Source organism: Medicago sativa, chromosome 7 (genome assembly GCF_051527215.1).
Source record: "Medicago sativa cultivar Bolivia chromosome 7, Bolivia_mono, whole genome shotgun sequence".
NCBI lineage: Eukaryota > Viridiplantae > Streptophyta > Magnoliopsida > Fabales > Fabaceae > Medicago > Medicago sativa.
Window position 1 is genome coordinate 23,956,669 of NC_140755.1, and position 16,171 is coordinate 23,972,839.

The following is a 16,171-nucleotide window of genomic DNA, read 5'->3' on the forward strand; positions in this document are numbered from 1 at the left end:
AAGGTTGGAACATCTGGGAACCTCTAAAGCTCTTGAACTTCTTCATATTGATTTAATGGGACCCATGCAAGTGGCAAACATTGGTGGAAAGAGGTATGTTCTGGTGGTTGTTGATGATTTTTCAAGGTTCACCTAGGTGAACTTTATCAGAGAAAAATCTGACACCTTTGAAGCTCTCAAAGAACTTTGCATTCAACTTCAAAGAGAGAAAAATAGAGGTATTGTCAAAATAAGAAGTGATCATGGAACAGAATTTGAAAACTCCAGGTTTCAAGAATTTTGTGCAGATGAAGGAATCAGGCATGAATTTTCATCTCCCATAACACCTCAACAGAATGGAGTGGTGGAAAGGAAGAACAAGATTCTACAAGAATCAGCCAGGGTCATGCTACATGCTAAACACCTTCCCCTTTATTTCTTGGCTGAAGCTATGAATACAGCTTGTCATGTTCATAACAGAGTCACATTGAGAACAGGTACTTCAACTACCTTGTATGAACTATGGAAAGAAAGAAAGCCTACTGTAAAATATTTCCATGTCTTTGGTAGCAAGTGTTACATCCTAGCAGATAGAGATTACAGAAGGAAAATGGATCCAAAGAGTGATGAGGGAATCTTTCTGGGCTACTCCACTAACAGCAGGGCATATAGAGTATTTAACAACAGAACTCAAGTTGTTGTGGAATTCATCAATGTGGTAGTAGATGATGTGGTTAAAGAACCAACATTTGAAGTTGTATCAGGTGTTGAAGCATATCCTAAAACATCCGCTCAAGAAAATGTTGTTCCTGAAGTTGTTGAAGAACCTGAAACTAACTCTGAGGACATTGAGCTAGAGCATGGAGAAACAAGCAAAGGACCTTCAATTAGAATTCAGATGAATCATCCTCAAGAACTCATTATTGGAAATCCAGATCAAGGAATCAGAACCAGAAGAGCTAATGATGTTATCTCCAACTCATGTTTTGTATCCAAATTTGAACCTAAGAACATGAAGGAAGCTCTCACTGATGATTTCTGGATTGAAGCCATGCAAGAAGAACTCAATCAGTTCAAAAGAAGTGAAGTATGAGATCTGGTGCCAAGACCAAATGACATAAATGTCGTTGGTACGAAATGGATCTACAAAAACAAGTCAGATGAAAATGGCACTGTTACCAGAAACAAGGCAAGACTGGTAGCATAAGGTTATACACAAGTTGAGGGATTAGACTTTGATGAAACATTTGCACCTGTAGCCAGACTGGAATCTATTAGATTACTTTTGGGAGTGGCTTGTATCCTGAAGTTCAAATTATTTCAGATGGATGTGAAGAGTGCCTTTTGAAATGGGTATCTCCATAAAGAAGTCTATGTTGAGCAACCAAAGGGATTTGTTGATCCAAACTTTCCTGATCATGTATACAAGCTGAAAAAGGCACTGTATGGGTTGAAGCAAGCACCTAGGGCTTGGTATGAAAGACTCACAGAATTTCTGACCCATCAAGGATACAAGAAGAGAGGAACAGACAAGACCTTGTTTGTTAAGAAGGACAAAGGAAGACTCATGATAGCACAGATCTATGTTGATCACATTGTGTTTGGAGGAATGTCAAATCAAATGGTTCAACATTTTGTTCATCAGATGCAGTCGGAATTTGAGATGAGTCTTGTGGGAGAACTGACTTACTTTCTTGGTCTGCAAGTCAGGCAGATGGAAGACACAATATTCATCTCCCAGAGCAAGTATGCCAAGAATATTGTGAAGAAGTTTGGGCTAGACAATGCTAGTCATAAAAGAACACCAGCAGCCACTCACTTAAAGTTATCCAAAGATGAAAATGGTGTAGCTGTTGATCAAAGTCTGTACAGAAGCATGATTGGAAGTCTCCTATATCTTACAGCAAGCAGACCTGACATAACTTTTGTTGTAGGGGTTTGTGCTAGATATCAAGCAGAGTGATGACACTAGGTCATATAACATATTTTGTTATTGATTTCTATGTAATTTTAGTAGAGTTCAGGTGATTATGCATGAGTTTTTGAGCTACAGAAGGTGTATTTGACATGTACAAGCAAAGGAGACATCGTACTACGATTTCTGGGCATCATACTACGATTTTGGATGTTTTGGAGTCATTTTGTTACTGGAAAAATCGTACTACGATGTAAAAAATCAATGAGCCATCATATTACGACGCTTTCCATCGTACTGCGATGTAAAAAGTCACTGAGCCATCGTACTACGACGTTTTCCATCGTACTGCGATGTAAAAAGTCACTGAGCCATCATACTACGACGCTTTCCATCGTACTGCGATGTAAAAAGTCACAGCATTATTTACATAAAAGCCCAGCTGCACACCAGGGAGGAGGAGCGAAATTTTGGGGAAAGAAACAGACTTTTGGAGCAAGAACCATGGATAGAAGGTTGGAGACCATCAAAACTCATATCCGGTAACCAATTTCATGTAATGAATCCTTCTTTCATATTAGTTATTTATGCTTTAGCCATGAATAGCTAGATCCTTTGTGATTAGGTCAAGAGATGATTATGTTCTAGCTCATGTTTATGTAACCTGTAAATCTTAATTGTTATGAATGTTATTCTAGTTTATTCAGTATAAATTGTTCTTAATGCTTTTATGATTCTGACCCAATATAATTGATTCTAGAGTTTATATGACTACTGACACTAGCGTGTAACTCTGACATATTTATACTGTTCAATCTAACGGACAATCTAGGGATGGAGCGTTGTTAGGTTGTGATAATTGAATTAACGGACTTAAAACCTTCGATGATTATAGGTTCACCTAAGGGATTAGGGAATTGTAATTATAAAAGAGGGCTTAGGATCAAGGGATTGACCTAAGCTATTTTGTTAATTTGTCTTGAATTGAATATTATTAGTAAAATTAAGAAACAGGTTGCTAAAATGAGTGATGAACAGATGAATTGATTGACCTAGTCATCTCTCCATATTATTTCTTAAACCAATTTTTCCTTAACCATTTTATTTACATTTGCAAACCAAATCTATTGCCTCAGTGCACCCCCCATTTTGCATACATCCTTAATAATAACGTTACTACCGAGTAGAAATTGAAACAGTCCCTGTGGATACGAATCTTATAAATTTTATTACTTCGATGCATTTTTAGTACACTTGCTAAAAGTCTGTCACAGAGCCCAAAATGAGTCATCTTGTTCAAGTCAAGAGGATTCTGAAGTACATAAATGGCACCACATACTATGAAATTCTCTACTCTCACAGTGGAAATTGCAGGTTGATTGGCTATTGTGATGCAGATTGGGCAGGTAGTGCAGATGACAGAAAGAGTACTTCAGGAGGTTGTTTCTTTCTTGGGAACAATCTAGTGTCTTGGTTCAGCAAGAAACAAAATTTTGTGTCTCTATCAACAGCAGAAGCAGAATATATTGCTGCAGAAAGTAGCTGCTCTCAGTTAGTCTGGATGAAGCAAATGCTGGAAGAGTATGATGTTCAACAAAATGTTCTAACATTATACTGTGATAATTTAAGTGCTATCAACATCTCCAAGAATGCTATACAACATAGCAGAACAAAGCACATTGACATTCGACATCACTTCATTAGGGATCTTGTTGAAGATAAGGTAGTAACTCTGGAGCATGTGACAACTGAAGAACAACTGGCTGACATCTTCACAAAAGCCTTGGATGTCAAGCAATTTGAGAAACTAAGGAGCAAGCTGGGTGTTTGCATCCATGAGGAATAGCAATCACTGCTCAGAGTGTCAGGTACTTTTAGCTATAATTTATGCTTTTATCAATTCTCAATTTGGCATATTTTATGGCTAAAAAGGGGGAGTAGATATATCCATGTTGTATATTTCCTGACTATGTGCCTACGGATGTTGAGACATCTGATTCTGGCTTTCTGGTGATTTTATTTTTCTGGTATTCTTGTCTGTTTGTATTTAAAAAAAAATATGTTGCTAGTATTCAGGGGGAGTAAAATATATCTGTTTGTGCTCCTTGAGGGGGAGTAAACTTCTGTGTCCCTGAATGTTCCTGTGGATGTTGGAACATCCTGCTGGTTTGAGCTACTGAATATTGTTTTCCTATATTTCTCTAAGTAGCGTGTTGTGACAGTTGATTGTCTGTTAAGGATGTACAGGAATTTATTTTTCCTTATACGTCCTCTGCTGCAAGACTCTGATTTTCTCTCTGATACCTTCTAGTTTCTCTCGTCTGCTTTTTCCATGTGTTAATTGTTGTGTAAAATATTGGAAGCAGAATCTGAGAACTGTAATATATTTCTTCCATGTCCTGAAGATTATCTGTGTTGACTGAAGAACTATATTTTGGTATCTTTTAGAAATCTGAGAATGTGAACCTTTCTTCAAGGGAGATTTTTGATAGGGCCAAACCGCAAGTGCACGGCCTATCGAAGTAATAGTAGTAAGTAGAGTTATCGTTCCGCTAGGGAGTTGTTCAACTTAATTAACTTTTAATGAATGATTAGAGGGGAGAAAGTTAATAGAAGAGAGTTTGATTGCTGAAGGTAAAAACAATAATAATAAAGAGCCTTAGGATCATTGGTTCATCATAATGACTAATCCTTCACTAGACAAAACCTAAACATCTAATTTCATGATTTACACACTAATTTCTAAAGACCGGTTTCCCTTAGCCCCTCACCTTTCCGATGAAAGTCCGGTGAGAGTTTACTTCCAGCAACCAAGCCTATTTCACTGACATGATTACTAGAAGATGCATAGAGGATTGAAACTACTCTTTGTCTCAATAATTGCAAAGACTATTTCACTGTTTTGCAATTATTGTCTAGATTCACTTGTTCCAACATCAAGACTCCGCTCTCGCTTTATGAATTGATGTTTGGGATGATGGATTAACGATTATCAAACCCTCCGCTTTCGCTTCCACAGTTTGATAATTGTTAATCCACGTTAAGACGGTGAATCTAGATTAGAAATTAGGGTTACATAGAAATTAGGGTTTAGACATGTTTTGTTTAGGATTGAGTCATTAGACTCCCCAACAATCCTAAGACGAAGAAGTCTACTCACTCATGTTCATCGTAGACATGGGGGAAGAAGAGAGAAAATAACAGTAAAGTAAATTGCGAAGAAAGTAAAAAGGAAAATAAAGACTTTTATTAAAATAGCAATTGAAATAAACAAAGTAAAGGATGATTGTTTATGGTGGAGAGCTACTCTATTTATAGCTTTACATCTGACTTAGAAACTAAGCAACTAAAAGGATAAAACAGTAAAGCTGCAACAGGGTAACTTGGGCCCGAAGAAAAGCAGCAAAACAGGATCCTGGGGACGGGCACGGCCGTGCCACATGTTGGCACGGGCCGTGCCAAGCTTCTGGTAAGGGGAATTGTATTTTTGCCCCGTATCTTCGTATTCTTGCGCTGTATTTTGCTCCAGTCCTCTTTCTTTTGCTCCAAGGCACCTTCCACCATATATTTATTCCTAAAATAAAATAAAAGACAATTTGAAGTAAAATATTCTAAACTAAAATAAAATGCAATAAAATAAAATCAAATCTAAAATAAAACTAAACTAAATAAGGCAATAAATAAGACTATCTATGACTCATCAAACTCCCCCACACTTGAATCTTTGCTTGTCCTCAAGCAAAAGGCAACAAACATAGTAGCAACAAAAGTTTGATTATGGCAATATTAAGAACAATGTTTCTCAAAAGAAAGGTCTTGCTTCAAGTACACTAATTACAACTTCAAACACTTCTTATGAACCTATTCTACCCAACATCAAGTTTCAAAAGAGTGTGTGTGTGCAGTCCAACCCTTTTCTTGCTCATGTATAAGACATATATTATGAGGAATAGGTTCTATCCCTAGTGCTAAGGTAACCGAGAAAAGTCCTTTCTTCTTTTCATATAAGAGTGATGGGAATTTAGAATTAGATTAGATTAACAATTAAGCACAAGGGGCTGCAGATGCTTAGGGGCTATCTATCCTCGTAGGAGGTCTTCTCGGATGTAATTGTCCTTTCCCCCTAGATTCAAAATCACCCTAAGCAGTGCTGCAAAATTATTATTTGTTTCATCTCCGCGTAGGAAGTCTTTTTGGATGTAATTGTCCTTTCCCCCTAGCATTGATGAATTTGTTTCATTTAAGTTCAAATTAAGGAGTCACCACCACAATTAGGAAGTTAGGATGTAATTGTCCTTTCCCCCACATGTTGGTGCCATTCTCCCGCCCCATTTAACATTAACAAATTAATAAGAATATAACAATTAAGAACAATTTGATTAATTTCCCACACAAACTTATACTACTTTTACTCTTAAGACTTTAAAGGGTCTAAGTTAACACTAAAGACAGAACGTGTTCCTTAAAATACCTATTCATACATTTACTCAAGGATTGCAACCGAGTGCTTTTCTCATTGGAGAATTTTCACATTAAAACAAGATATGGGTATAGCAAGAACATAAGAAACACAAGAAACTACTTTTATGTACAAGAAGCAACCTAAGGAAGAGACATAACAAAAATTTTCATGCCATATTTACATTAAAACAAGCTACTTAGTTATGCCTCTTGCTATAAAAACAAAACAAAAGAATAAAGTTCAAGGGAGTTTGGGAACACTACGACTCTAGACACTTTATTAGGCCCCCCCACACTTAGGGGAAGCATTGTCCTCATTGATTCAAAGAAAAAGAAATTAAAAGAGAAGAAGTAGTAGAAGGAGAAGAAAGAAGGAGATGAGTAGAAGAAGAATGGGAGAGATAGGAAGAAGAAGAAGAGAAGAGAGGAAGAGGAAAGCTCACATTTGTTTATTGAGGTCCGTAAGGAGGACCTTGAAGTTGGAGGTGTTGCATCATCCGACGGAGCATCTCATTATTTTCATCATTGACACGGTTGCCCCTTTGAACTTCATTGCGAAGGCCGGAGATTTCAACACCTTGCCTTTGTTGCTCGGTGCTCATCCTCTCGATCTCATTATGAATCCATGTCCATCTTTGATTTTCATTAAGCTCACCGGCTGCATGGCCATGGTGCCCCTCTTGGTGCAAGATAGCACCTTTTCCTTCATCATGGTGCAAGCTAGCACCCTCTCCTTCATCATCTTGTTGTTCTAGAACCTGCACATCATCAACATACAACCAATTTTCTTCCACCTCGGTGGTAGTCCGAGGTGGGTTAGGCAATAAAAACATGATTGGCACATTAAGCTTAAGTTGGTAATTGAGTGGTGGACGATGTTTAATGAAATTCATAGCAATGAGGGTTTCCCGGTTAAGCTTATTGTTTCCCTCAATTGGTTTGATCCCCTCATCCTCACTCACACCAAAACACCTAGCTATGTATGTAATGATGCCACCCACCACTATGTCTCCCCTATCGGCTGGTCTAGTAGCTACAAAGTCTAGGTAATCAATCAAATAAAAGTCAGTGTTGACGGGGTGGTTGTAGAGCATTGCCCATAACATGAACAACTCATCGGTTCTAGTGTTTCCTAGCTCGGTTCTACCCCAAATAGTGCAAGCCATGACCCTCTGAAGGTACCTAAGTACGGGGTTGTGAATGTTGCTAGCTTTGTTGGCTCTAGGGACATAGTTATCAAGGCCGGTGATACGGTTCCAAAAGGCAGCTGGGTCATAGTTATCCGGTTTCAGACTATCATCCCAATGATGATGAATATACCCCTCAATGACAAAACCTAAGGCTTCACAAAAGTGCTGAAGAGACATATTATAATCAATGTTCATTAACCGGAAAACAACTCTATGATTAGGGTTATCAAACTTCAACTTATCTTTGGTAAAAACAAGTGAGCTTAAAAAATCATAAGTAAAATTCTCATAACCCCTCATAGGTGTTAGCATATCAGTCCAACCTAGCCTACCCATCATCCTAAAAACATCATCTCTAAGCCCTAGCACTTGCAAATCATAGGAATCAGGATATCTAGAGGGATGTAAGGTTTTAGAAGTAAGAATTTTGTACCTATCCCTTTGTTTGTTGTCTTTGAACTGAGTTCCATGATTCTTCACTTGTGCTTGCTTCTTTGGGGGAGGTCCTCCTTGAGAGCTTGCTGGTTCTTTACCACTTCTTCTTGAAGCCATTGACCCTTGTTGGAATTGGTTTTGAAGGTTTAGGGTTTGGGAGGATTTGTGGTGGAAAGGATTGGTTTAGGGTTGGGGTGGATGTTTAAGTAAGGTTTATGGGTTTAGTTATGGAGATTAGTTGAGGTTTTGTTGTGTTTGGGTTAGGTTTTGATGGATTAGGGTTTTGGTGAATTATAGGTTTGGATGGTTGAAAGTTGTTTTTGATTGATGGTTTTTGTTTTGGATGAAGTTTGTGATTGATTGGTGAAAGAATGGGGTAGATTGATGAAGATTTGAGTGAGATATGGAGGTTTGAAGGTTATGGAGGTTTAGAGAGAAGTTTGAAGGTAGAGAGAGGTTTGTGGTTTGAGAATGAATGGAGAAGAAGAGAAAAATTGGGTTTATAAGAGGCTAGAACACGGGCACGGCCGTGCCACCCTTGGCACGGGCCGTGCCAACAATCTGTGGCTCCAAGCTCTTTTTCCTTCAAAAACACTGGCACGGCCGTGCCAGCTCCAGCACGGGCCGTGCCAACATTCTGGTCAGAGGGACTTCAAAATTTTTCATTTTCTTGATTTTTCTCGAATCACACTTGGACAAATACCTACAAAATAAATTAAAACAAAGGAAAACAAAACAAAAGCAATTAAATGCGTGGGTTGCCTCCCACGAAGCGCTCTTTTAATGTCATTAGCTTGACGCTTAGAAAGAGTCCTTAGAATGGATCAAAGATATCATGTTGTGTAGATGGCGCTATAAAACGTTCTTTCACAACATGATCGTTAAGCATGCAACAAGAGTAAAGAGCGGGACCTTTCATAACGTTTTCCAACTCAAATCCTACCATCTTATCACTCACTTGAAAGACTATCCTACCAAGTTTAACATCAATGAGAGCTCCTGCAGTTGCGAGGAAAGGTCTACCCAGGATTATAGGGACGTCATCGTCCTCTTCAATGTCAACGACTACAAAATCAGTGGGGATGTATATCCCTTCTATCTTAACGGGCATTTTCTCGACAAATCCTACAAGTTTCATGGTAGAACGATCAGCAATTTTCAATTCCATCTCGGTAGGTTTCAATTCTCCTATCCCTATCCTTTTAAGAAGAGACAAAGGCAGCAAACTAACACTAGCTCCTAAGTCACATAAGGCTTTGTTTATGGTTTCGTTCCCGATTTCACATGGTATGGCAAAGTTACCTGGATCTCTAAGCTTAGGGGGTGCTTCTTGGATGATTGCACTAGTTTCCTTAGCCAAGGCTATTGTCTCATTATGCTCTATAGCCCTTTTCTTTGAAAAAATTTCCTTTAAAAACTTGGCATATAGAGGCATCCTAGACAAAGCTTCAGCAAAAGGAAGTTTAATGCAAATCTTCCTAAGTATGTTAACAAATTTTTCAAACTTACCCTCTAGTTTAAGCTTATCAGGATTTAAGGGGGATGGAGTTTTGTTTTCTTCAAGTGGTTTTGCTTCTTCTATCATAACTTTATCACCTAAGGGCTTGACATTTTCTTTCCCAATGTTTTTAACCTTAGCAAAAGTTTCGCCTAACTTACTACCCCTAAAAGATATGACATTAACTTGGACTTTGGGATTGGCTTCGGTTTGACCAGGAAAGACTCCCGGTGTTTGGGAAGAGGTAGCCACTTGTTGGGCTATTTGAGCGATTTGAGTTTCAAGCATTTTAGAGTGAGTAGCAATAGAATCAACCTTGGTATTGAGCTTGGAAAGAGAATCATTCCGAAATCCAGTTTGGTTTTTAAGTTCTTGAAGTTGTTTGTTTTGGTTGGCAATAGAATTTTCCAACAAAGTTTCCAAATTGGACTTCTGAGTGAATCTTTGGTTGTTTGCATAACCGGGTGGTGCTACTTGTCCATAGGGATTTTGGTTTTTATAAAAATTTTGATTTTGTCTCATCCCTTGGTTGTATTGAGCATAATTCATTTGCTCAACACCGTTAATAGCACTACCTAGTTGGCAATCAACACCAGCATGACCAGTTATACCACATATTTCACAAGAAGGAGTAGAAGCAGAATTGATAGCACTAACATTGAGTTTTTCAAGTTTTTCAGTTAGTGTATCAATTTTAGAAGCAAGGTGGTCATAGTTAGAGACTTCGTGTATACCTGCCTCCTTTTTGGAGGGTGCAGAACTAGTGATGGCTCTCTCGTCGGTCCATTTGTAGTGATTTTGAGCCATGTCTTCGATCAAGGCATACGCCTCCGTGTAATTCTTGTTCATAAGTGCTCCACCTGCAGCTGCATCAACAGACATCTTAGTGGTATAAGACAAGCCATTATAAAAAGTGTGGACTATAAGCCACTTCTCTAGGCCATGGTGGGGACAAAGTCTTAGCATTTCTTTGAAACGCTCCCACGCCTCATAGAGAGATTCCCCATCTTTTTGGTTGAACCGCGTGATTTGGTCTCTAAGTTTAGCGGTTTTAGATGGTGGAAAGAAACGGGCAAGGAATGCTTGCCTCATCTGATCCCATGAAGTAATGGAACCGACTTCGAGGGAATGGAACCAAGTGCTAGCTCTATCCCTTAAGGAAAAGGGAAAGAGATGAAGTCTTACGGCTTCTTGGTTCTCCTTCATGGTTCCACTAATTCGTAGGAAAACAGAGATGTGAAGATTGGGATCCTCAGTGGGGGATCCCGAGAATTGGTTTTGCTGCACCAAGTTAAGTAGGGCAGGCTTAATTTCAAAATTGTCATCCTCAACCGTTGGGTACACAATAACAGCTTGTGGCTCAGCCGTAGACGGCGTTGCATAGTCTTTGAGAGTGCGATTGGCCATGGCAGTGTTATTTTGTGCCTCTCTCCTCCTTCTATGTAAGAACCTTTCGATCTCGGGTATGAATACCGCTCGATTTCTAGTTCTTCGCATAAAAGGTTGAGAACCCAAGAAGTTAACGATAACAGAAAAATAAAAAGTTAAAAAGAAAAAGAGAAAGAAGAGAGAATTCTAATCACTAAGAAAAAGCTAATTAAATTAGTTAACTCCCCGGCAACGGCGCCAAAAACTTGATAGGGCCAAACCGCAAGTACACGGCCTATCAAAGTAATAGTAGTAAGTAGAGTTATCGTTCCGCTAGGGAGTTGTTCAACTTAATTAACTTTTAATGAATGATTAGAGGGGAGAAAGTTAATAGAAGAGAGTTTGATTGCTGAAGGTAAAAACAATAATAATAAAGAGCCTTAGGATCATTGGTTCATCATAATGACTAATCCTTCACTAGACAAAACCTAAACATCTAATTTCATGATTTACACACTAATTTCTAAAGACCGGTTTCCCTTAGCCCCTCACCTTTCCGATGAAAGTCCGGTGAGAGTTTACTTCCAGCAACCAAGCCTATTTCACTGACATGATTACTAGAAGATGCATAGAGGATTGAAACTACTCTTTGTCTCAATAATTGCAAAGACTATTTCACTGTTTTGCAATTATTGTCTAGATTCACTTGTTCCAACATCAAGACTCCGCTCTCGCTTTATGAATTGATGTTTGGGATGATGGATTAACGATTATCAAACCCTCCGCTTTCGCTTCCACAGTTTGATAATTGTTAATCCACGTTAAGACGGTGAATCTAGATTAGAAATTAGGGTTACATAGAAATTAGGGTTTAGACATGTTTTGTTTAGGATTGAGTCATTAGACTCCCCAACAATCCTAAGACGAAGAAGTCTACTCACTCATGTTCATCGTAGACATGGGGGAAGAAGAGAGAAAATAACAGTAAAGTAAATTGCGAAGAAAGTAAAAAGGAAAATAAAGACTTTTATTAAAATAGCAATTGAAATAAACAAAGTAAAGGATGATTGTTTATGGTGGAGAGCTACTCTATTTATAGCTTTACATCTGACTTAGAAACTAAGCAACTAAAAGGATAAAACAGTAAAGCTGCAACAGGGTAACTTGGGCCCGAAGAAAAGCAGCAAAACAGGATCCTGGGGACGGGCACGGCCGTGCCACATGTTGGCACGGGTCGTGCCAAGCTTCTGGTAAGGGGAATTGTATTTTTGCCCCGTATCTTCGTATTCTTGCGCTGTATTTTGCTCCAGTCCTCTTTCTTTTGCTCCAAGGCACCTTCCACCATATATTTATTCCTAAAATAAAATAAAAGACAATTTGAAGTAAAATATTCTAAACTAAAATAAAATGCAATAAAATAAAATCAAATCTAAAATAAAACTAAACTAAATAAGGCAATAAATAAGACTATCTATGACTCATCAAACTCCCCCACACTTGAATCTTTGCTTGTCCTCAAGCAAAAGGCAACAAACATAGTAGCAACAAAAGTTTGATTATGGCAATATTAAGAACAATGTTTCTCAAAAGAAAGGTCTTGCTTCAAGTACACTAATTACAACTTCAAACACTTCTTATGAACCTATTCTACCCAACATCAAGTTTCAAGTGAGTGTGTGTGTGCAGTCCAACCCTTTTCTTGCTCCTGTATAAGACAGATATTATGAGGAATAGGTTCTATCCCTAGTGCTAAGGTAACCGAGAAAAGTCCTTTCTTCATTTCATATAAGAGTGATGGGAATTTAGAATTAGATTAGATTAGATTAACAATTAAGCACAAGGGGTTGCAGATGCTTAGGGGCTATCTATCCTCGTAGGAGGTCTTCTCGGATGTAATTGTCCTTTCCCCCTAGATTCAAAATCACCCTAAGCAGTGCTGCAAAATTATTATTTGTTTCATCTCCGCGTAGGAAGTCTTTTTGGATGTAATTGTCCTTTCCCCCTAGCATTGATGAATTTGTTTCATTTAAGTTCAAATTAAGGAGTCACCACCACAATTAGGAAGTTAGGATGTAATTGTCCTTTCTCCCACATGTTGGTGCCATTCTCCCGCCCCATTTAACATTAACAAATTAATAAGAATATAACAATTAAGAACAATTTGATTAATTTCCCACACAAACTTATACTACTTTTACTCTTAAGACTTTAAAGGGTCTAAGTTAACACTAAAGACAGAACGTGTTCCTTAAAATACCTATTCATACATTTACTCAAGGATTGCAACCGAGTGCTTTTCTCATTGGAGAATTTTCACATTAAAACAAGATATGGGTATAGCAAGAACATAAGAAACACAAGAAACTACTTTTATGTACAAGAAGCAACCTAAGGAAGAGACAAAACAAAAATTTTCATGCCATATTTACATTAAAAACAAGCTACTTAGTTATGCCTCTTGCTATAAAAACAAAACAAAAGAATAAAGTTCAAGGGAGTTTGGGAACACTACGACTCTAGACACTTTATTAGGCCCCGCCCACACTTAGGGGAAGCATTGTCCTCAATGATTCAAAGAAAAAGAAATTAAAAGAGAAGAAGTAGTAGAAGGAGAAGAAAGAAGGAGATGAGTAGAAGAAGAATGAGAGAGATAGGAAGAAGAAGAAGAGAAGAGAGGAAGAGGAAAGCTCACATTTGTTTATTGAGGTCCGTAAGGAGGACCTTGAAGTTGGAGGTGTTGCATCATCCGACGGAGCATCTCATTATTTTCATCATTGACACGGTTGCCCCTTTGAACTTCATTGCGAAGGCCGGAGATTTCAACACCTTGCCTTTGTTGCTCGGTGCTCATCCTCTCGATCTCATTATGAATCCATGTCCATCTTTGATTTTCATTAAGCTCACCGGCTGCATGGCCATGGTGCCCCTCTTGGTGCAAGATAGCACCTTTTCCTTCATCATGGTGCAAGCTAGCACCCTCTCCTTCATCATCTTGTTGTTCTAGAACCTGCACATCATCAACATACAACCAATTTTCTTCCACCTCGGTGGTAGTCCGAGGTGGGTTAGGCAATAAAAACATGATTGGCACATTAAGCTTAAGTTGGTAATTGAGTGGTGGACGATGTTTAATGAAATTCATAGCAATGAGGGTTTCCCGGTTAAGCTTATTGTTTCCCTCAATTGGTTTGATCCCCTCATCCTCACTCACACCAAAACACCTAGCTATGTATGTAATGATGCCACCCACCACTATGTCTCCCCTATCGGCTGGTCTAGTAGCTACAAAGTCTAGGTAATCAATCAAATAAAAGTCAGTGTTGACGGGGTGGTTGTAGAGCATTGCCCATAACATGAACAACTCATCGGTTCTAGTGTTTCCTAGCTCGGTTCTACCCCAAATAGTGCAAGCCATGACCCTCTGAAGGTACCTAAGTACGGGGTTGTGAATGTTGCTAGCTTTGTTGGCTCTAGGGACATAGTTATCAAGGCCGGTGATACGGTTCCAAAAGGCAGCTGGGTCATAGTTATCCGGTTTCAGACTATCATCCCAATGATCATGAATATACCCCTCATTGACAAAACCTAAGGCTTCACAAAAGTGCTGAAGAGACATATTATAATCAATGTTCATTAACCGGAAAACAACTCTATGATTAGGGTTATCAAAATTCAACTTATCTTTGGTAAAAACAAGTGAGCTTAAAAATTCATAAGTAAAATTCTCATAACCCCTCATAGGTGTTAGCATATCAGTCCAACCTAGCCTACCCATCATCCTAAAAACATCATCTCTAAGCCCTAGCACTTGCAAATCATAGGAATCAGGATATCTAGAGGGATGTAAGGTTTTAGAAGTAAGAATTTTGTACCTTTCCCTTTGTTTGTTGTCTTTGAACTGAATTCCATGATTCTTCACTTGTGCTTGCTTCTTTGGGGGAGGTCCTCCTTGAGAGCTTGCTGGTTCTTTACCACTTCTTCTTGAAGCCATTGACCCTTGTTGGAATTGGTTTTGAAGGTTTAGGGTTTGGGAGGATTTGTGGTGGAAAGGATTGGTTTAGGGTTGGGGTGGATGTTTAAGTAAGGTTTATGGGTTTAGTTATGGAGATTAGTTGAGGTTTTGTGGTGTTTGGGTTAGGTTTTGAAGGATTAGGGTTTTGGTGAATTATAGGTTTGGATGGTTGAAAGTTGTTTTTGATTGATGGTTTTTGTTTTGGATGAAGTTTGTGATTGATTGGTGAAAGAATGGGGTAGATTGATGAAGATTTGAGTGAGATATGGAGGTTTGAAGGTTATGGAGGTTTAGAGAGAAGTTTGAAGGTAGAGAGAGGTTTGTGGTTTGAGAATGAATGGAGAAGAAGAGAAAAATTGGGTTTATAAGAGGCTAGAACACGGGCACGGCCGTGCCACCCTTGGCACGGGCCGTGCCAACAATCTGTGGCTCCAAGCTCTTTTTCCTTCAAAAACACTGGCACGGCCGTGCCAGCTCCAGCACGGGCCGTGCCAACATTCTGGTCAGAGGGACTTCAAAATTTTTCATTTTCTTGATTTTTCTCGAATCACACTTGGACAAATACCTACAAAACAAATTAAAACAAAGGAAAACAAAACAAAAGCAATTAAATGCGTGGGTTGCCTCCCACGAAGCGCTCTTTTAATGTCATTAGCTTGACGGTTAGAAAGAGTCCTTAGAATGGATCAAAGATATCATGTTGTGTAGATGGCGCTATAAAACGTTCTTTCACAACATGATTGTTAAGCATGCAACAAGAGTAAAGAGCGGGACCTTTCATAACGTTTTCCAACTCAAATCCTACCATCTTATCACTCACTTGAAAGACTATCCTACCAAGTTTAACATCAATGAGAGCTCCTGCAGTTGCGAGGAAAGGTCTACCCAGGATTATAGGGACGTCATCGTCCTCTTCAATGTCAACGACTACAAAATCAGTGGGGATGTATATCCCTTCTATCTTAACGGGCATTTTCTCGACAAATCCTACAAGTTTCATGGTAGAACGATCAGCAATTTTCAATTCCATCTCGGTAGGTTTCAATTCTCCTATCCCTATCCTTTTAAGAAGAGACAAAGGCAGCAAACTAACACTAGCTCCTAAGTCACATAAGGCTTTGTTTATGGTTTCGTTCCCGATTTCACATGGTATGGCAAAGCTACCTGGATCTCTAAGCTTAGGGGGTGCTTCTTGGATGATTGCACTAGTTTCCTTAGCCAAGGCTATTGTCTCATTATGCTCTATAGCCCTTTTCTTTGAAAAAATTTCCTTTAAAAACTTGGCATATAGAGGCATCCTAGACAAAGCTTCA

The 16,171-nt window shown here is 38.8% G+C and overlaps 1 non-coding gene across 1 annotated transcript; it reads left to right on the forward strand.

Annotated features, from left to right (window-relative positions):
• The first annotated feature begins 10,415 nt into the window (after nucleotides 1-10,415).
• Nucleotides 10,416-10,522, forward strand: LOC146905024 (small nucleolar RNA R71). The gene has a single exon (XR_015020800.1). It is a non-coding gene; the product is annotated as a small nucleolar RNA R71 (small nucleolar RNA).
• Nucleotides 10,523-16,171: the final 5,649 nt, after the last annotated feature.